At 45.9% G+C, this 21627-nt stretch overlaps 1 long non-coding RNA gene across 1 annotated transcript; it reads right to left on the reverse strand.

Annotated features, from left to right (window-relative positions):
* Positions 1 to 5933: 5933 nt before the first annotated feature.
* On the reverse strand, positions 5934 to 6713 carry LOC139358953 (uncharacterized). The gene is made up of 2 exons (XR_011614449.1): positions 6623 to 6713; positions 5934 to 6221 (listed from the first exon to the last, which is right to left on the reverse strand). It is a non-coding gene; the product is annotated as an uncharacterized lncRNA (long non-coding RNA).
* Positions 6714 to 21627: the final 14914 nt, after the last annotated feature.

Here is a 21627-nt window from a genome sequence, read left to right on the forward strand (position 1 = left end):
ACAAAGCGAGACCTTGTCTCAAAAAATAAAAACAGGCCGGGCGCGGTGGCTCACGCCTGTAATCCCAGCACTTTGGGAGGCCGAGGCGGGCGGATCACAAGGTCAGGAGATCGAGACCACGGTGAAACCCCGTCTCTACTAAAAATACAAAAAATTAGCCGGGCGCGGTTGTGGGCGCCTGTAGTCCCAGCTACTCGGGAGGCTGAGGCAGGAGAATGGCGTGAACCCGGGAGGCGGAGCTTGCAGTGAGCCGAGATCGCGCCACTGCACTCCAGCCTGGGCGACAGAGCGAGACTCCGTCTCAAAAAAAAAAAAATAAATAAATAAAAATAAAAACAAAAATAAAAATAAAATAATTGGCTGGGTGCGATGGTTCACATCTGTAATCTCAGAACTTTGGGAGGCCGAGGTGGGCAGATCATTTGGGGTCAGAAGTTCAAGACTAGTCTAGCCAATATGGTGAAACCCCATCTCTAATAAAAATACAAAAATTAGCTGGATGTGGTGGTGTGCACCTGTAATCCCAGCTACTCGGTCCCGAAGCAGGAGAATCCAGGAGATGGAGGTTGCAGTGAGCCAAGATTGCTCCACTGTACTCCAGCCTGGGTGACAGAGTGAGACTCTGTCTCAAAATAATAATAATAAAAATTAAAAAAAAAAATAATAATAAATAGAGCAGGCACAGTGGCTCACACTTGCAATCTCAGCACTTTGGGAGGCTGAGGCGGGTGGATCACCTGAGGTCAGGAATTTGAAACCAGCCTGACCAACATGGAGGACCCCATGTCTACTAAAAATACAAAATTAAGCAGGCATGGTGGCACAGGCCTGTAATCCCAGGTATTCGGGAGGTTGAAGCAGGAGAATCACTTGAACCCGGGAGGTGGAGGTTACAGTGAGCTGAGATCGTGCCATTGCGCTCCAGCCTGGGCAACAAGAGCAAAACTCCGTCTCAAATAAATAAATAAATAATAAAATAAAATAAAAAAATTTTAAAAGGACCCGACTGTGGCACTGTAGCATGCCTTACAGGCATTGCACTGGAATTCTACATTCTATTTTTGCTCTCTGCCTCCCTCCCAGACTGGGGGCTCTGTTGGGGCTGGAATCTCTCTCCCTCATTCCTTCCATCCCCGTTCCACCACCCCCACTTTAGGAATGGAATGTTTGGGACACACAGTAAGTATGTCAAGAAACGTAGAGTGAAGGACTCCTTCAAGGCCCATGTGATATATCATCTTACTCTGTGAAATCTTTCCTGATGCCCACTATCCCCACCCTCCTCATGCCCCCTTAGCACTTTGCAACAGTTCCAGTGAGGCACTGAACACATACTTACTTTTTTTTTTTGAGATGGAGTCTTGCTCTGTCGCCTAAGCTGAGTGCAATGGTGCAATCTTGGCTCACTGCAGCATCCACCTCCCGGGTTCAAGCGATTCTCCTGCCTCAGCTTCCAGAGTAGCTGGGATTACAGGCGCCTGCCACCACATCCAGCTAATTTTTGTATTTTTAGTAGATAAGGGGTTTCACCATGTTGGTCAGGCTGGTCTTGAACTTCTGACTTCAGGTGATCCGCCCTCCTTGACCTCCCAAAGGGCTGGGATTACAGGCATAAGCCACTGCACCAGCCACATCCTTACTTATTAACATGTCTAGCCTCCCTTCCAACTGAACATCAAGGGCGGCAAACTCAGACACCTACAGGGGCCAGGCAGAGTAAGTGCACGATTGTGGCAAGTGGAGGCAACTAGGGGCAGTGACAAACCAATGTTCATGTAATGCTGGAAATTTGAATTTTTATGAGAAATCTCCAGATATTTCAACGTTGGCAATTAATTATTTTGAAAAACTAAATGAGTCCTCGCGTGTAGAGATCTCTGTTTAGTCAAAATGATATTCTCAGGATCTTACACAGTGAAGGACAAAGGAAGATTGCTTGAGAATATTTGTTAAAGGCAGGGCGCTGTAGCTCACGCCTATAATCCCAGCACTCTGGGAGGCCAAGGGAAGTGGATCACCTGAGGTCAGGAGTTTGAGACCAGCCTGATCAACATGGCATTTGAAACCCTGTCTCTACTAAAAATACAAAAATTAGCCAGGACTGGTGGCATGTGCCTATAATCCCAGCTACTTGGGAGACTGAGGCAGGAGAATCACTTGAACCCAGGAGGCGGAGGTTTCACTGAGCCGAGATCACACCACTGCGCTCCAGCCTGGGCAACAGAGAGAGACTCCGTCTAAAAAAGAAAAAAAAGATATTTGTTGAATGAATGAATAAACCAAACAAGTGGGAATGAATCAGATCAGCTCTTCTTGCTGGAGTCCATCTACGACTTCAACTGTCATCATTTGGCTTAGCCAAGATTGGATTCCAGATGAAATGGAAGGTGGGCTTAGTTTTCTTTTTCACATCAGGTGATGGGTTTTAGTTTGTTTTTTTTTTAATTGCCTCACTACCCGGAATGACTCCAGTGGCCCTGGGGCTTTCTGGGAAGGAGATCAAATGTCTCTGAAACAGGCTCACTTCCACAGGTGGCTCAGCTGGGTTCATACACTAATCAGATAGAAGACTCATGACTAAGCGCTTAGACTCCAGATATGTTGCACAGACGTTAATAGAACTGTGGAATGATAACAGTGGAAGCACTCTCAGCTGTCACCTGGGGACTAGACTCTACTTGTGCAACCCCAATTAGCAGAGGAGGAAACTGATTGGGAAAATGACCTACCCGAGGACACATGATTCTGGGGAGGTCATCTCACTTCCATCCACTGCTTTCTTTGGCTCTGCTCAGATGGGAGCCATAGTGCTCATCTTTCACCATTTCCAAGACAGTGACTAGTGTTCAAAGGAATGCCCAAGTACATTATAAGCCTCCAGACTGGTTGACAGCGTGGGCTGGCTACAGACTCTTCTTGGACTGACACCAGGACTGCTACCCTGAAAGGGCTTCTCTAGAAACAGAGAATTGGGTTGAATACAAATATTCTACTACCAGAATCCCAGTGAGGGAATCTGAGGCGTGTGAGTCAAGAGGAGGGATTGACTCTGTCCTATTTTTGTGTCACCAATAGCATCTAGCAAAAGGCTTTCTGTGTAATAGACACTAAGAATGTGTGTGTTGAGCAGTACCCACTACGTGCGGAGTATTGTTCAAACAATATTTCTCGGTGTTATCCGGGTGCCACTGGGGATCCCTAAGACCCTTTCAGGGGCTCCTCAAAGTTAAAAAAAAAAAAAAAAAGCTGATTGTTATTTACCTTTTTCACTCTCATTCTCTCCTGAGTGCACAATGGAGCTCTCCAGAGGTGACATGATGTTCAACAGCTTATAGAACATGTACCTGGCCGGGTGCGGGGGCTCACACCTGTAATTCCAGCACTTTGGGAGGCCGAGGTGGGCAGATCACCTGAGGTCAGGAGTTCGAGACCATCCTGGCCAACATGGTGAAACCCCGTCTCTACTAAAATTACAAAATTTAGCCAAGCATGGTGGCGTAGGCCTGTAGTCCGAGCTACTCCAGAGGCTGAGGCAGGGGAATTGTTTGAACCCAGTGGGCAGAGGTTGCAGTGAGCTCAGATTACCCCAATGCACTCCAGCCTGGGCAACTGAGACGCTGGCTTAAAAAAAAAAAAGAACAACCAAAAAACAAAAAAAAGAATGTGTGCTTGTCATTATTTTTCTGAAATTTTCTCTGTTTTAGTTTCAAATATGGTAAATATCAACAGATATAACCCATTATAACAAGTTATTTGAAGTCTTCAATAATATTTAACATCATAAAATTTTTGAACCAAAAATGTTGAGATTCACTATTCTAGAGGATAGAAGGAGATAATAAGAACTATTAAAAAAAAAAAAATAGGCCGGGCACGGTGGCTCACGCCTGTAATCCCAGAACTTTGGGAGGCCGAGGCAGGTGGATCATGAGATCAGGAGATCGAGACCATCCTGGCTAACATGGTGAAACCCTGTCTCTACTAAAAATACAAAAAAATTAGCCGGGCGTGGTGGCGGGTGCCTGTAGTCCCAGCTACTCAGGAGGCTGAGGCAGGAGAATGGCGTGAACCTGGGAGGCAGAGCTTGCAGTGAGCCGAGATCGCGCCACTGTACTCCAGCCTGGGTGACAGAGCGAGACTCCGTCTCAAAAAAAAAAAAAAAAATAAATAAATAAAATAAAATAAATAAATAAATAAAAATAGAGCAAGAGGAATTGAAAGGGCCTAGGATGGGTGTGAGTGATGGGGGAGGGGTCGCTAGCAGCATTAAACAGAGTGATAGGAGAAATAAACCTATAAATCAAATATCTGGCCGGGCATGATGACTCAAACCTGTAATCCCAGCACTTTCAGAGGCCGTGGTGGGTGGATCACCTGAGGTCAGGAAGTTCAAAACCAGCCTGGCCAACATGGTGAAACCCTGTCTCTACTAAAAATACAAAAATCAGCTGGGCATGGTGCTGGGTGCCAGTAATCCCAGCTACTCAGGAGACTGAGGCAGGAGAATCGCTTGAACCCAAGAGGCAGAGGTTGCAGTGAGCTGAGATGGTGCCATTGCACTCCAGCCTGGGCAACAAGAGTGAAACCCCGTCTCAAAAAAAAAAAAAAACAAAAACAAAAAAAAAACCACCAAAAAACAAAAAACTGATATCTCTGAGTTGTCACTTGAAATCCCCTCATTTATCCTAGATTTAAAGGTTTTTATTGTGAATTGAATCACGAATATATAAGAATTGACAGGCCAGGAAGTCAAGACCAACCTGGGCAACAAAGCATGACCCCATCTCTACAAATTAAAGCATAAAAATAAATAAATAATAAATAAAAGGGGTGCAGTGACTCATGCCTGTAATCCCAGTATTTGGGGGAAGCTTGAGATCAGGAGTTCAAGAATAGCCTGGACAACATAAGGAAACCCTATTTCTCTCTCTCTCTCTTTTTTTTCTTTTTTTTTTGAGACCGAGTCTCACTCTGTCACCCAGGCTGGAGTGCAGTGGCTCAATCTCCCCTGACTGTAACCTCTGCCTCCAGGACTCAGGCGATTCTCCTGTCTCAGCCTCCCAGAGACCCTGGTTCTATACAATAATTTTAAAAAATTAAAATAAAAGTATTTCTAGCAGTTAAAAAATCTACCGTGGGCCCTCCAAGATAACATCACTTTCTAGTCCCACAAGGGTAATCTCTATTCAGGTTTTAAAAATTAATTCATTGGCCAGAGTGCGGTGGCTCATGTCTGTAGTCCCAGCACTTTTTGAGGCTAAGGCGTGCAGATCACCTGAGGTCAGGAGTAGAAGACCAGCCTGGCCAACATTGTGAAACTTCATCTCTACTAAAAATACAAAAATTAGTGGGCATGATGGTAGGTGCCTGTAATTCCAGCTACTTGGGAGGCTGAGGCTCGAGAATTGTCTAAACCCGGGAGGCGGAGACTGCAGTGAGCTGAGATCGTGCCATTGCACTCCAACCTGGGTGACAAGAGCGAAACTCCGTTTCAAACAAACAAGCAAACAAACAAAAAATACAAAAATTATCCAGGTGTGGTGGCAGGTGCCTGTAGTCCCAGCTACTTGGGAGGCTGAGGCAGGAGAGTTCCGTGAACCTGTGAGGCAGAGGTTGCAGTGAGCCGAGATCACGCCACTGCACTCCAGCCTGGGTGACAAAGCAAGACTGTCTCAAAAAAAAAATTAATTTATATTTTTGTAGAGAAAGGGTCTTGCTATATTGCCCAGGCTGGTCTCGAACTCCCGGCCTCAAGTGATCCTTCAGTCCCAGCCTCCCAGAGTTCTGGGATTACAGGTGTGAGTCACTGCACCAGGCCTCTATTCTTATTTTTTAAGTTAAACATTCCCTTGCACTCCTGTGCTGTTTTACTGTCTATGTGTATCCGTATCTTGTTTGGTTTTGGAATACGAAGAAGCAAGCTCAAAACGTGGTAAGGAAAAGGCAATATTGCTACTACTAGATGAGGTTTCCTAGGAGAAAATGGACCGAAAGTGTGGACCTTGCTCCAGCTCTCTGCAACAGGGGCTTCTAGGGAAGTCTGTGGATATGGGGGCATCTGAAAGAGCTGCAGGGTGAGCTGTGAACTGCAGTCTGGCAGAAAAGCATTCAAGGGGAGGAGCCTGCTCCATTTTTTGGTTTGTTTCGCTTCTCAGCTCATTGGTCTATCTTCAGGTGTTTGGAATGGGCCAAAGCTGAACACTGACACGAAGCTGAAACACCTGCAGGGAGAACAGAAACTCTACTAGCACCTGGTCAACGCACGTCAGCCCCAGACAACAGTTAAAACTCCATGTCTCTGAGCATTTTCTTCCTTGAACTCAAGCTAGGATCTTGGTGGTAACACCCAAACATGTCTGTCTATCTGCTGAGTCACAGGACTCCCTGGGGACTGGTTGGACTGGTTGCCCTCCCTCCCCACTGTCTGGGGTATGACTGTCACTCTCTCATGTAAGAGACCTCTGGCTTACTGAACCCACATCTTCTCATTCCCTAACCTGTACTCTTTGTTTCAATGGAGCTTCTCCTCCCATAGCTTGCCAGGAAAGCCTGCATGGGAAAGTATTTTGAGATCTTAGATGTTTGGAAATTTTTATGTCTAAACATTTTCAAATATTCATACCTGGTTAATACCTGCACTTAGAATAAAATTTTACGTTACAGATTACAGATCATTTTCATTCCGACCTTTGACAGCACTGGGTCGTTGTCTAGCCCTCAGCGTTGCTATGGGAAGCCTGAAGCTATTCTGATTCTGTGTTTCCATCTCTGGAAGTTTACAGAATCTTCCTTTATCCTCTCAGCATTCTGAAATTTCACAGTGACGTCCCTTAACTTGGGTCTATTTTCATCCATCTTGCTAGGCACTTGTGAGGGTCCTTCAGTGCAGAAATTTGCATTCTACAAAATTTCTTGAGTTGATCATTAATGATTTCCTCCCCTTTCTCTCTGTTCTTTTCTTCTAGAACCCCTGTTATTCTGACGTTGGATCTCCCAGACTGGATTCCCTTCCCTTCCCTTCCCTTCCCTTCCCTTCCCTTCCCTTCCCTTCCCTTCCCTTCCCTTCCCTTCCCTTCCCTTCCCTTCCCTTCCCTTCCCTTCCCTTCCCCCTTTCCTTCTCCCTTCCCTTCTCCCTTCCCTTCTCCCTTACCTTCCCTTCTCTTTCCTCCCCTTCCCTTCCCTTCCCTTCTCCCTTCCCTTCTCCCTTCCCTTGCCTTCCCTTCCCTTCCCTTCCCTTCCCTTCCTTGACCTGCCCTTCCCTGCCCTTCACTCCCCTCCCCTCCCCTTTTCTTTTCTTTTCATTTATTTTCTTTTTTTCCAGAGACAGGATCTTACTATGTTGCCCAGGCTAGTCCTGAACTCTTCCGCTCCCACCTTGGCCTCCTCCCACCTTAGCCTCCCAAGGTGTTAGGATTACAGATGTGAGCCACTGCACCTGCCTTCTTTCCTATTTTCAGTCTCTTTGTCTTTTTTGCTCTAATTTCTCTTCTTTTGTTTTTGCTCTGTCACCCAGGCTGGAGTGCAGTGGTGAGATCATCTCACTGCAGCCTCAAACTCCCTGGCTCAGGCGATCCTTCTGTCTCAGTTTCCCAAGTAGCCAGGACTGCAGGTACATGCCACCATGCTCGGCTAACTTAAAATTATTATTATTATTTTTTTAGAGACAGGGCTTTTTTTCCTGGGGTTTTGTTGTTGTTTGTTTGTTTGTTTTTTGTTGCTGTTGTTGTTCATTTGTTTGTTTTGAGACGGAGTCTGGCTCTGTCTCCCAGGTTGGAGTGCAGTGGCGCGATCTCAGCTCACTGCAAGCTCCGCCTCCCAGATTCACGCCATTCTCCTGCCTCAGCCTCCCTAGTGGCTGGGCCTACAGGCGCCCACCACCACGCCCGGCTAATTTTTTGTATTTTTAATAGAGATGGGGTTTCACCATGTTAGCCAGTATTGTCTCTATCTCCTGACCTCATGATCTGCCTGCCTCAGCCTCCCAAAGTGGTGAAATTACAGGCATGAGCCACCGGACCCGGCCAGAGACAAGGCTTTTTTATGTTGCTCAAGCTGGTCTTGAACTAATGAGCTAAAGTGACCCTCTCGCCTCAGCCTCCCAAAGTGCTAGGATTACAGGTGTGAGCCACTGCACCCGGCCCTCGCTCTAATTTCTTTAGTGGTTCCTCAACTTGATCTTCCAACACTTTTATTGATTTTTAAAAATGTCAACAATCCTATATTTAACTTCTAATGCTCTTTTTAAATCTTTGAATGTTATCAAACAGAACTCTGTTTTTGTTTCAGTTTTGGGATGCAATAATCTCTTGTCTCTCTGAAGGCAAAATGATTTTTTTTTTAACTCTATGCATGGGGTTTGGTGTCTGTTTCTTTTTTGTTTGTTGAGATGGAGTTTCACTCTGTTACCCATACTGGAGTGCAGTGGCGCAATCTCAGCTCACTGCAACCTCCACCTCCTGGGTTCAAGGGATTCTGCTGCCTCGCCTCCCAAGTAGCTGGGACTACAGGCACACACCACCAAGCCTGGCTAATTTTTGTATGTTTAGTAGAGATAGAAGTTTCACCATGTTGGCCAGGCTGGTCTCGAACTCCTGACCTCAGGTGATCCATCCGCCTCAGCCTCCCAAAGTGCTGGAGTTACAGGCGTGAGGCACCATGCCCGATCCATGGTGTCTGTTTCTTCCTGGTTGATTTGATCCTGTCTGATCCTGTCTGTTTTGGTCTCTCTCTTCCATGTTCAAGGTTTTCCTTGAATGTGAGGTATTTCTTAGCTCTCTTCTCAATAAAAAGCTACAAAGTTAATTGGAAGCTTGAGCACCAGGCACCATCCACTCAAACTTCGCAGCAGGGTGGTCTGGGTGGCTGTTTGCTGCAAAACCCAGTCCACTGTTCTTGTTCTTCCTTTTAGCTAGTCATCTTCCAGTCCTCTGCCTGGGGGGCAAGGGGTAGGTTGTCGGGGTCCCAGGTAACAAGCGGAGTGGCAGGCCTGGAAGGGTGTGGGTATGGTGTTGCCATGTTTGACATTAAGATACATGTGACTCCTTTAGCCCTGGCTTTTCTGAGCAGGGCTCATGTCCTCAATGTGCCTAGCATCCCCCCATTCAGAGCAGCTTTGTTTTACCCTCTCCTGAGAATAATCTTCCAGACTTCCGTTGTGGGGGCGTGGGGGTGTGAGGTGGGAGGGGATCTAGGGATCTAAGAGCTTCCTAAATAGCTCCCCCCACCAGTCTTTCTTATTTTAGCACCACCCCCACCCCCTTCACTCGCAGAGGGACCCCGCGCTGCCAGCTCTCTGTCTTTGGCAGAGTCTGTCCTGTCAATCGCATTCATGCTCAGCCTTCCCACGGCTGCCTGGGACGCATTTGTCAGGCTTTCCCAGGCCTGACAACCATTGACCCCCCACATCCCTCCCCTCTTGTGGCCGTGCTTTCCCATCCTGCTTTTCTCAACATTGTGGGTTTATGTCTCTTTTTAAGAAAGAATTCCTCTTCCAAAAGTTCCAGTGAGGTTTCAGGAGGGAGCAAAATTAGATGCATATGTGCAATCTGTCGTCGTAACCTGAACTCTACCCTGCAATTCTGAAATCCGATCTGCTCCTTAAAATCCGGTGTGGGACTTCTCCATAGAGTTATGGGAATTCATAAGCTCAACTTGTGCCACAGACTTTGCTGCATGTGACCATATACCAGGCACTCTGCTGGAATCTGGGATACAGATGTGTTTAGGGCACGGTACCCTCCTAACAGATATCAGCTAAGCAGAAGAGGTGGACATACTCAAGGGAACATAATACAAGTCCACAATGCCTCACCCAAATCCTTGGGAGTCATACAGGTTTTAGATTTCAGGATTTATCAGATTGTAGAAAGGTAATATGGGCCATCATTCTCATGGCACTCCAGTGGGGCCTGCAGCAACACCTGAGTATCAAACACAATATTGCTGCAGTGAAATGTATGGATATTCACACTAAATAAGATTCTCTTTTAAAGATGATAAATAACCTCACATCCATTCATGACAAGTTTAAAAACTGAATACATTAATAAATAAGGTCCAGTTTTCAGTTTGGGGATGTCTGAGTTGTTGATAAGGTCCTGTGAACCAGAATGTCTTAGTCTGTCTGCCTGCTATCACACAATTCCTTAGACTGCGTAATTTGTAAATAACAGAAACTCATTTCTTATAGTTCTGTAGGCTGGGAAGTCCAAGATCAAGGCACTGGCAGATTTGGTATCTGCTAAGGGCTTTTTCTCTGCTCCATAGATGGTACCTTGTGGCTACATCCTCACATGGGGGAAGGGGAAGATAGCTCTCTTGAATTTAAAAAAAAAGAAAAAACTAAGTTTAAAAAATGTTTTATTAAATTATTATTTTTTTAAGAGATAGGGTCTCATTATGTTGTCCAGGCTGGTCTCAAACTCCTCCCCACTTAGCCTCCCACAGTGTTAGGATTACAGGCGTAAGCCACTGCACCCAGGCTTGAACCTCTTTTATAAGGTTACTAATCCCATTCATGAGAGCTCTGACCTCATAACTTAATCACCTCCTAAAGGCCCCACCTCTTCATACCATCACACTGGTGACTAAGTCTCAATATATGCATTTTGGGGGAATACATTCAGACCACAGAACTCTATAATGTATTAAGTTTTATAAATTAAGGTTGTACAAAATACTGTAAGTGTATACTGCAGGGAAAGGGGGAGGCTTCTCAGGGGAAGTGATATTTGAACTAGACCTTGATGACTGATTAGGAGCTCTCCAGAAGGGAAAGGGAGTTCTGGGCAGAGTGAGCAGCTCAAGCAAAGGCCCAGTGTATTAGTCCGTTTTCACGCTGCTGATAAAGACATACCAGAGACCAGGCAATTTACAAAAGAGGTTTAACGACACAGTTCCAGTTGGCAGGGGAAGCCTCACAATCATGGTGGAAGGCAAGGGGGAGCAAGTCACGTCTTACATGCGTGGCAGCAGGCAAACAAAAGAGCTTGTGCAGAGAAAGTCCTGTGTTTTTTTTTTTTTTTTTTTGAGATGGAGTCTCATTCTGTCGCCTAGGCTAGAGTGCAGTGGCTGGATCTCAGCTCACTGCAAGCTCCGCCTCCCGGGTTTATGCCATTCTCCTGCCTCAGCCTCCCGAGTAGCTGGGACTACAGGCACCCGCCACCTCGCCCGGGTAGTTTTTTGCATTTTTTAGTAGAGACGGGGTTTCACCATGTTAGCCAGGATGGTCTTGATCTCCTGACCTCGTGATCCGCCTGTCTCAGCCTCCCAAAGTGCTGGGATTGCAGGCGTGAGTCACAGCACCTGGCCGAAAGTCCTGTTTTTTAAAACTATCAGATCTTGTAAGACCCATTCACTCTCACAAGAACAGCAGGGAAAGAACCACTCCCATTCAATCGTCTTCCACCGGGTTCCTCCCACAACACATGGAAATTATGGGAGCTACAAGATGAGATTTGGGTGGGGACACAGAGCCAAACCATACCACCCAGAGGTTGGAAGCATGAAAGAATGTCACTTCTTCGCTGGGGGCAGTGCCTCATGCCTATAATCCCAGCACTTTGGGAGGCCAAGGTGGGTAGATCACTTGAGGTCAGGAATTTGAGACTAGTCTAGCCAACATGGTGAAACCCCATCTCTACCAAAAATATAAAAATTAGCTGGGTGTGGTGGCTGATGCCTGTAATCCCAGCTACTTGGGAGACTGAGGCAGGAGAATCACTTGAACCCAGGAGGCAGAGGTTGCAGTAAGCCAAGATCGTGCCATTGCACTCCAGCCTGGGTGACAAGAGCGAAACTCTGTCTCAAAGGAAAAAAAAAATAAGAATGTCACTTCTTGAACAACTAGGCAGCTTGGTTTTGGTTCTAGAGCCAGGTCTCTTTCTCTGCAGAATGAATCTATTCTTCCCAGCTGAAGCATGGGCTTCATTAGAGATGGAATGGTATGAGAGACGGGGCTGGAGAGGTTGGCAGGGGCAGGTCATGGAGAGCTGTCTGGGCCACACCAAGAAGTTTGGTGCCTGTAGGGCATCATTTCTCAAAGCGTGGTCTCCAAATCCTCTCAAAAAGTCCAAGAGGTCAAGATCATTTTTGTAATAATGCTAACACAAGATTTGCTCTTCTTACTTTGTTGACTCTTTTCTTTTTTTGAGACAGGGTCTTGCTCTGTCACCCAGGCTGGAGTGCAGTGGTGCCATCTCGGCTCACTGCAACCTCCATCTCCTGGGTTCAAGCAATTCTTCTGCCTCAGCCTCCCAAGTGGCTGGAATTATAGGTGTGCACCACCACACCCAGCTAATTGTTTTTTTTTTTTTTTTTTGTATTTTTAGTAGAGACGGGGTTTCACCATGTTAGCCAGGATGTTCTCCATCTCCTGACCTCGTGATCTGCCGCCTCGGCCTCCCAAAATGCTGGGATTACAGGCGTGAGCCACAGCACCCCACCTGACATTTTTAATGATCGTGCAAGAGCAATATTGAGTGGGGCCAGGTGCGGTGGCTCATACTTGTAATCCCAGCACTTTGGGAGGCCAAGGTGGGTGGATCACTTGAGATTAGGAGTTTGAGACCAACCTGGCCAACATAGTAAAACCTTGTCTCTCCTAAAAATACAAAAATTAGCCAGGTGTGGTGGGATGTGCCTGTAATTTCAGCTATTCAGGATGCTGAGGCAGGAGAATAGCTTGAACCTGGGAGGTGGAGGTTTCAGAGAGCTGAGATCCCACCACTGCACAAGACTCTGTCTCGCAAACAAACAAAAAACCCACAAAATAACACAGTCAGAGGGATACACTAGTTGACTTATTGGCTTAAACTTCCTACCTAGACATTTCAAGGTTCTTTGACAGTCTCTGTTTTAGGCATCAAATGTGAACACTGTTGATGTGCAAAAAGCTTTCTGTTGTTTCAAGTGAAATTGAGTTTTGGGCTGGGCTTGGTGACTCACATCCCAGCACTTTGGGAGGCCAAGGCAGACAGATCCCTTGAGGTCAGGAGTTCGAGACCAGCCTGGCCAATATGGCAAAACCCTGTCTCCATTAAAAATACAAAAATTAGCCGTGTGTGGTGGTGGGTGCCTGTAATCTTAGCTACTCGGGAGGCTGAGGCACAAGAATCTCTTGAGCCTGGGAGGCGAAGGTTGCAGTGAGCTGAGATTATGCCACTGAGATTGTGCCACTGCATTCCAGTCTGGGTGACAGAGTGAGACTCCATCTGAAAGAAAAAAAATTGTTTTATCTAAGAAGAATATCCTCAATCAAACAATAAAATTATCATTTTTATTAAGTCTTGACCCTTTAGCACATGACTTTCTAATATTCTGTGTGATGGAATGGGAAGTATGTGTAAAACAACTCTTTTGCATACCAAAGTACTGTGGTTATCGCTAGGAAAGGCCCTTGTGTAATTGTTTGAGTTGCAGGTGAAACCAGCCATTTTTTTATGGAATGCCATTTTTATTTGCAAGAACAACTGCCAAAGACAAAAATTATGACTACTCAGATTTTAGTATTTGGCAGATATTTTCTTAAAAATGAATGCAGTGACTTTGGGAGGCCGAGACGGGCGGATCACGAGGTCAGGAGATCGAGACCATCCTGGCTAACACGGTGAAACCCCGTCTCTACTAAAAATACAAAAAAAACTAGCCGGGCGAGGTGGCGGGCGCCTGTAGTCCCAGCTACTCAGGAGGCTGAGGCAGGAGAATGGCGCAAACCCGGGAGGCGGAGCTTGCAGTGAGCTGAGATCCGGCCACTGCACTCCAGCCCGGGCTACAGAGCAAGACTCCGTCTCAAAAAAAAAAAAAATGAATGCAGTGATTTTTATAGCAGCACAATTTGCAATTGCAAAAATGTGGAACCAGCCCAAATGCCCACCAATCAATGAATGAATAAAGAAACTCTGTGTGTGTGTGTGTAGATATATATACACACATATATGTACACATGTACATATACACACATGCATATATGTACATACACACATACATGTACATATATACACACATACATATATGATGGGATATCATTCAGCCATAAGAAATGAATTAATGGCATTCACAGCAACCTGGATGAGACTGAAGACTATTATTCTAAGTGAAGTAACTCAGGAATGGAAAACCAAACATGGTATATTCTCACTCATAAGTGGGAGCTAAGCTATGAGGATGCAAAGACATAAGAATGATACAATGGACTTTGAAGACTCAGGGGGTAAGGGTGGGAAGGGAGTGAGGAATAAAAGACTACAAATTGAGTTTAGTGTATGCTGCTTGGATGATGGGTGCACCAAAATCTTACAAATCACCACTAAAGAACTTATTCATGTAACCAAATACACCTGTTCCCTCCAAAACCTATGGAAATAAAAAATGTAAAAAAGAAAAAAGTTATTTGAGAAAGATTTAAAAACTCCTAACTACTGAAAAAAAAATTAATGCAGTGAGATGGTCACTTCAAGGAAAGCAACTGACAGTATTTGTTGTCAATGATAACACCTGAGCTTTTGAGCAAAAACTTAAATCTTGGAAATTTTACACCATGGCTTTGACAGTGTCCCAGTACTAAAATAATTTTCTGATAAAATCAGTGGTAATATCAGTGGTAACATTTGGCAACATTAACTAATGAGATTTTTCAACTAATGAGATTTCTCAACATTCAACAGTGTAATGAAATATATCAATGTTTGGAAGCTGTGCTTAAGTTAGTGAATCAATATCTCCCACAGGATCAATGCATGATACTGTCAAATCATACATGGATGAAATATCTATCACAAATGCAAGATAGCACACCTGTAATCCCAGCACTTTGGGAGGCCGAGGTGGGTGGATCATGAGGTCAGGAGATTGAGACCATCCTGGCTAACAAGGTGAAACCCCGTCTCTACTAAAAACACAAAAAATTAGCTGGGCGAGGTGGCAGGTGCCTGTAGTCCCAGCTACTCAGGAGGCTGAGGCAGAATGGTGTGAAACCGGGTGGCGGAGCTTGCAGTGAGCCAAGATGGCATAACGGTACTCCAGACTGGGCGACAGAGTGAGATTTCATCTCTAAATAAATAAATAAATAAATAAGAAAGAAAGCTGGCTCAATGGATTTTAATGTAACAGAGTAATAAAAGTCTATGTATATTGAAACCGTATCCCACATTGCAACTAACCTTCAAGGAACTATCACTTGAACTATCACAAGTTGAGTTTTGGTGTAGTATTAAAGAAGACAATCATCTGAAAGGCCATAAAAATAGCCCTCATTTTCCCCTCACTTATGTGAGGGCCAATCTTCTCATAAACTTCAACCAAAGCAATAAATTACAACAGATTGACTGCAGAAGCAGAGATGAGAATTGAGATGTTTTCTATTTAACCCAAACAAAAAGAAGGACTTGCAAAGCTATAAAACAATGCCATGTTGCTCACTAATTATTTTTGTCTTGGAAGATTTAGCTATTTTTCACAAAAGTATTTACATGTAATGAGCTTACTGTTTTATTTTATTTATTTATTTATTTATTTATTTATTTATTTATTTTGAGATGGAGTCTCGCTCTGTTGCCCAGGCTGGAATGCAGTGGCTCAATCTCGGCTCACTGCAACCTTCGCCTCCCGGGTTCAAGCAATTCTCCTGCTTCAGCCTCCCAAGTAGCTGTAACTACAGGTGCCCGCCACCATGCCCGGCTAATTTTTGTATTTTTAGTAGAGACCAAGTTTCAACCCTGTTGGCCAGGCTGGTCTTGAACTCCTGACCTCAAGTGATCCGCCAGTCTTGGGCTCCCAAAGTACTGGGATTACAGGTGGGAACCACTATGCCTGACCTATCTTTAAATGAATAAATAAATATTTTGAAATATTCTCACTTTTAATTTCTCATCTGATATATGTTGATAGATATAACCTACATGAACAAAAGCTCTTTAGAGTCATCAATAACTTTGTTTGTTTGTTTTTGAAATGGAGTTTCGCTCTTATTGCCCAGGCTGGAGTGCACTGGCGTGATCTTGGTTCATTGCAACCTCCATCTCCCAGGTTCAAGTGATTCTCCTACCTCAGCCTCCCATGTCGCTGGATTACAGGCATGCACAACCACGCCCGGCTAATTTTGCATTTTTTAAAGTAGAGATGGGGTTTCACCATGCTGGTCAGGCTGGTCTCGAACTCCTGACCTCAGGTGATCCACCTGCCTTGGCCTCCCAAAGTGCTGGGATTACAGGCATAAGCCACCACGCCTGACTCTTCATTAACTTTTATAACTGCAAAAGGGGCCTTAGACCAAAAAATTTGAAAACCATTACTACAATGAGTTACAATGAAAGAAAAGTCAGTGTCAGATTTGAACAAGAGGAGAGACTTTATTCTAGAAAGATCCTTCTAAAGGCAGTGTGGAAGTAAGGCCAGAGTGGAACCAGGTTGCGGACAGATGCCCCAGTCAAGGACTGAGACATAAGAATGGAAGTGGACTGGATGCAGTGGCTCATGCCTATAGTCCCTACAGTTCGGGAGGCTGAGGAAGGAGGATTGCTTGAGCTCAGAGAAGTTCAAGACCAGCCTGGGCATCATGGCAAAACCCCATCTCTACAAAAATTAGCCCGACATGGTGGCATAAAGCCTGTAGTCCCAGCTACTCAGGAGGCTGAGCTGGGAGGATCGCTTAAGCCCAGGAGGTTGAGGCTGCAGTGAGCCAAAATCATGCCACTGCACTCCAGCCTGGGTGACAGAGTAAGACCCTGTCTCCAGGAAAAAAAAAAAAAAAAAGGCAATCTGATGAGAGAGGAGAGTATTTTTGCAAGGAACATTCTATAAGTAGAAATGACAGGACATGTTGCCTATCTGCCCACACTCACCTACCCATTGCTCCTCCCCATAGCAATATCACTTTCATCTAAATTTCTTATAGTCTTGGCTGTCCTCTCTAATGGGCCTCAAGCTTAATGTGTCCCAAAATGGATTCTTGATTTTCCTCAATCTAAACTTATTCCTAGAGTCCTCCTCATCTTACAAATAAATACGTATATAGCAACACCATTCTTCCAGTTGTTTAGGCCAAAAACCATGAAGGCATTAAATCCAGCAGCAAATCCTGTTAGCCATTTTTCTTTCTTTCTTTCTTTCTCTCTCTCTCTCTCTCTCTCTCTCTTTCTCTTTCTTTCTTTCTTTCTTTCTTTCTTTCTTTCTTTCTTTCTTTCTTTCTTTCTTTCTTTCTTTCTTTCTTTCTTTCTTTCTTTTTTGAGACAGAGTCTCACTCTGTCGCTCAGGCTGGAGTGCAGTGGCATGATCTCGGCTCAGTGCAACTCTGCCTCCCCGGTTCAAGCAATTCTCCTGCCTCAGCCTCCTGCATAGCTGGGACTACAGGCATGTGCCACCACAACCGGCGAATTTTTGTGTTTTTATTAGAGACGGGATTTTGCCATGTTGGCCAGGTTGCTCTTGAACTTCTGACCTCAAGGGATCCACCCACCTCAGCCTTTCAAAGTGCTGGGATTAAAGGCGTGATCCACCATGCCTGGCCACCTCCGTCTTTAAAATATTTCCATAATCCAACCACTTCTCACCATCCTTGACTACCTCTCTGACCTCATCTACCGCCCTCTCCCTTGCTCCCTCTCCTCCAGTCAAGCTGTCCTTGACTATGCTAAGCACACTCCCACCTCAGGGCCATTGCATTGGCTGTTCCCCCTGCCTGGGTTGCTCTTCCCTCCAGATATCAACACTGATTACTCTCCTACTTGCTTCAGATCTTTGCTCAACTCTCTCCTTACCAGAGAGGGCTTCCCTGAACCCATGTACACATTTCCTATTTGCATCTCTCTTTATCCTGCTTTACTCTTCCGGTTAGCCCTTATCACTACTTGGTGTGTTACGGATTTATTTTCACTTGTTTGTATATTTCATGTTCCCCTCCAGTAGTATGTAAGCTCTATAAGAACAGAGATGCTTAGTTTGTATTCCTCAATACATAGAATGAACCCTAGCCCAGAGCAGATACTCAACATTTATTTTGAACCAATGGATGAATAATTTGACATTTACATATGTCTTTGTTTGAAAAAAGTTGAATACCACTAATCTTTGGACAAGATGATGGGTGCCTGACATAATCCCTGATGGCACCTGACACAATAGTTAACATGTACTGCCTTCGGTGTTTTTTAGTTATTCCCTTATTCTTTCTCTTTCCAGCAACCTAGGATGCAGATGCCAATATCCCCATTTTACAGAAGAGGAAATTGAGGCAAAGAGAGATTACATAACTTGTCCAAGATCACACACTAGTTAGCGTCAGAGCAAGAGTTTGCACCAAAGCAGCTTGGCCCTATAGTCCACATTCTCTTTTTCTTTTTTCTTTTTGGAGATGGAAATTTGCTCTTGTCACCCAGGGTGGAGTGCAATGGTGTGATCTTGGCTCACTGCAACCTCTGTCTCCCAGGTTCAAGCGATTCTTCTGCCTCAGCCTCCCGAGTAGCTGGGTTTACAGGTGTGTGCCACCATATCTGGCTAATTTTTGTATTATTAGTAGATATGGGGTTTTGCCATGTTAGCCAGGCTGGTCTCGAACTCCTCAGGTGTTCTACCCGCCTCGGCCTCCCAAAGTGCCGAGATTACAGGTGTGACTCACCACACCTGGCCTAGTCCACATTCTTAACCACTCTGCAATGATACTTGGATTTGGAAGTACCCTAAACATCTAGTATAAAGGGGTTGGACTGTAATCTCTAAGATGCTTCCAGTTCTATGAGTCTGTGCGCTTGAGATTCTACTACTTAGAATATTCATTGATTACTTGATGAATTAGTTAGCTAATTCATTTCTTCAACACACATTTATTAGCTATTCACTACATGCTAGGTTCTGTGCTAGGCACTTCCCACTTATTTTCTTTAATCCTGAGAAGTAGGAATTATGATGCTCATCTTATAGATGAAGAATCTGAGGCTTATGTAACTTAAGAATTTATCCAGGGTCCAGTTATTAGCAGGAACAAGATTCGAGTCCCAGTCTCAGGTCTGCTTGTTTCCAAAACTCAAGCTCCTTCCCTGACCCTCGCCTACTTCTCTTTCAGCTTGCAGGGAGCCTTTGGGGCCCTACGTGCGTGAAGTTCCAATGAACTCACGGAGAGGCCTGTAGGGGCAGGGGACAGGGGGTGCCTCTTCACCTCTGAGGCGGGATTTCAGAGTCTGAGGGCACCAGTTTGGTCCAGAAACCCTGGCTGGGACGTTAGGAAAGGGACAAGAATTTACAAACCCTCACGAGGTGTCACTTTTTGTCCTGATCCTCTCCTTTCCCTCCAGCCTGCTGTGGCCAGCGTCAACCACTGCGACATGTATCATGCCACATCAGCAGACAGGCAAGGCTGGGATCCCAGATAATTTGACAGCAGGGGCCTTTCACCATCGGACTGCTTTCCAATCAGGCAGCACTGAGGCTAATTAAAGCTCCCTCTGGGGCATCAGGGAGAAGGGAGGAGACAGGCACGACCAAATCTAAAGACACGCTTGTCCGGGAATCAAGCGAGGGAGGCGGAGGTAGAAGCCCGGCTCGGAGGAGCTCACAGCGGGTCCTGCAGGCAGAACTCGGTCACATGACTGATGTCCCTCCGGCTGGCAGCGCAAATGGAGTCACAGCCCTAGCAATACCCCGGATTGCAAACTCTTGAGGTCTCCGCCCATTTCATGGCAGGAAATCAGTGTTTTCCAAGAACGCCCAGTGGCGCCGACACGGGCCTGACTCCCGCCGCCCGCTGCCCTCGAGCGGTCGGAGCAGCAGCTCGATGGCGCCCCCTGGAGGCCGCCCCTGCCAGCGCCGTCCCCCCCCACCCCCCCACCGTGTCAATAGGCGCGGCTCCCTCCTAGTGGAGAGCTGTGGGAGCCCAGGACGTGCCTATTAAAGGTATCTTTTGAAGTGAGAGGGACAAGAAAACGTCTTCCCTTTATGCGACTCTCTGTACCCCAGCAAAGCTTCCAGGGTCCCCAACAATCGTAGTTCCTCCTTCACATGAGGTTCCCCTGACATTCTCTAGGGGGCGCGCGCGCATGGCCAGGGCGGTTTTGGGGTCCAAAGCCCACGTGCTGCGCGGTCTCTTCTCCAGGCCACCCCGCTTGCCTAGCGATGCGCGGGGGGCAGGGAAAGATCTCCCTGTAAGATCTGTAAAATCTCCCTTACATGTGCAGATCTGAGAGCAGAGATCTCCATAACCCCGGAAGACCCCTGCACCCGGAGTGGAGCGGGAGCAGGATGAGAGAGAATATTGACTGAGCCCTGCCAGTCACTGTTCTAAGCACTTTTTCCCTGTTCCTGTCGATTTGTTCCTCACAATAACCACACGAAGCGGAGACTATGATTATCCCCGTTGCACAGTAAGGAAACTGAGACAAAGGGAAGTTAGGTAACTTGGCGATGTCTCCCAGCTAGGGATAGCAGAGCGGGATAGAAACGCAGGCCACCTGGCCTGGCGCGGTGGCTCACGCCTTTAATCCCAGCACTTAGGGAGGCCGAGGCAGGCGGGTTACCCGAGGTCAGGAGTTCGAGACCAGCCATGGCCAACATGGTGAAACCCTCTCTCTACTAAAAATACAAAAATTAGTCGTGGCAGGCGCCTGTAATCCCAGTTACTTGGGAGCCTGAGGCAGGAGAATCGCTTGAACCCGGGAGACAGGTGGCAGTGAGCCGAGATCACCCCACTGCACTTCAGCCTGGGTGACAACGAGACTCTGTCTCAAAAAAAAAAAAAAAAAAAAGAAAAGAAACGCAGGCCACCTGGTGGTGGTCCCTGTGCTCCTCCCCATCCCAGCACTGTGCTGGGCCTTGAGGAGGTGGCTGGCCCAGGAGGTGGGGTTGTGGAGAGGGGCACATCAGAGATTTCAAATTGACCAAGGTCTGTTTTGTGTCAGTTTTATGTGTCAACTTGGCTAAACTATGGTCTCCTGTTATTTTATCAAACACTAATCTATTTTTTCTTTTAGTTTAAAAATAATAATTAAATGAACAAATCCTGGCTAATGTTATTTTTTTGTAGAGACGGGGTTTTGCCATGTTGCCCAGGCTGGCCTCCAACCCTTGGGCTCAAGTGATCTGCCACCACGCCTGGCCTCAAACACTAATCTAGATGTTGCTTGAAGGCATTTTGTAGATGTGATTTGTCTATAATTAGTTTACTTCAAGTAAGGGAGATTATCCCAGATAATCTGGGTGAGTCTGCAAGACTTTATGGGTAGACTGAGGTGCCTTGAAGAGGAAGAAATTCTGCCAGCCGACGGCAATTTCAGCAATTTCAGCTTCTGCTGGAGAGTTCCAGCCTTCCTAACAAACAGTCCTACAAATTTCGGACTTGCCTAGCCAGCCCTGTGCGTATAAACCAATTCCTTGCAATAATCACAGCTACACCCTCACCCTGTCCCCCCACATATGTATGTATATAGAGAGAGGAAGAGGGAATATAAAATCATGTATCGATCACATATCTCCTACTGGTTCTGTGTCTTTAATTTCTCTAGTTGAACCGGGACTGATGCAATGACCCCAGAGCAGGCAGTGAGGCAGATGCCCAGGGGGCGTTTATGACACCTCTCCTAGGACCTGGCTCAACCCGAGTACCTTGTGAGTCCCTCAATGGCCATCTGCAACCCTGAGGAGGGT

This window comes from Macaca nemestrina, chromosome 15, assembly GCF_043159975.1.
Source record: "Macaca nemestrina isolate mMacNem1 chromosome 15, mMacNem.hap1, whole genome shotgun sequence".
Classification (NCBI taxonomy): domain Eukaryota; kingdom Metazoa; phylum Chordata; class Mammalia; order Primates; family Cercopithecidae; genus Macaca; species Macaca nemestrina.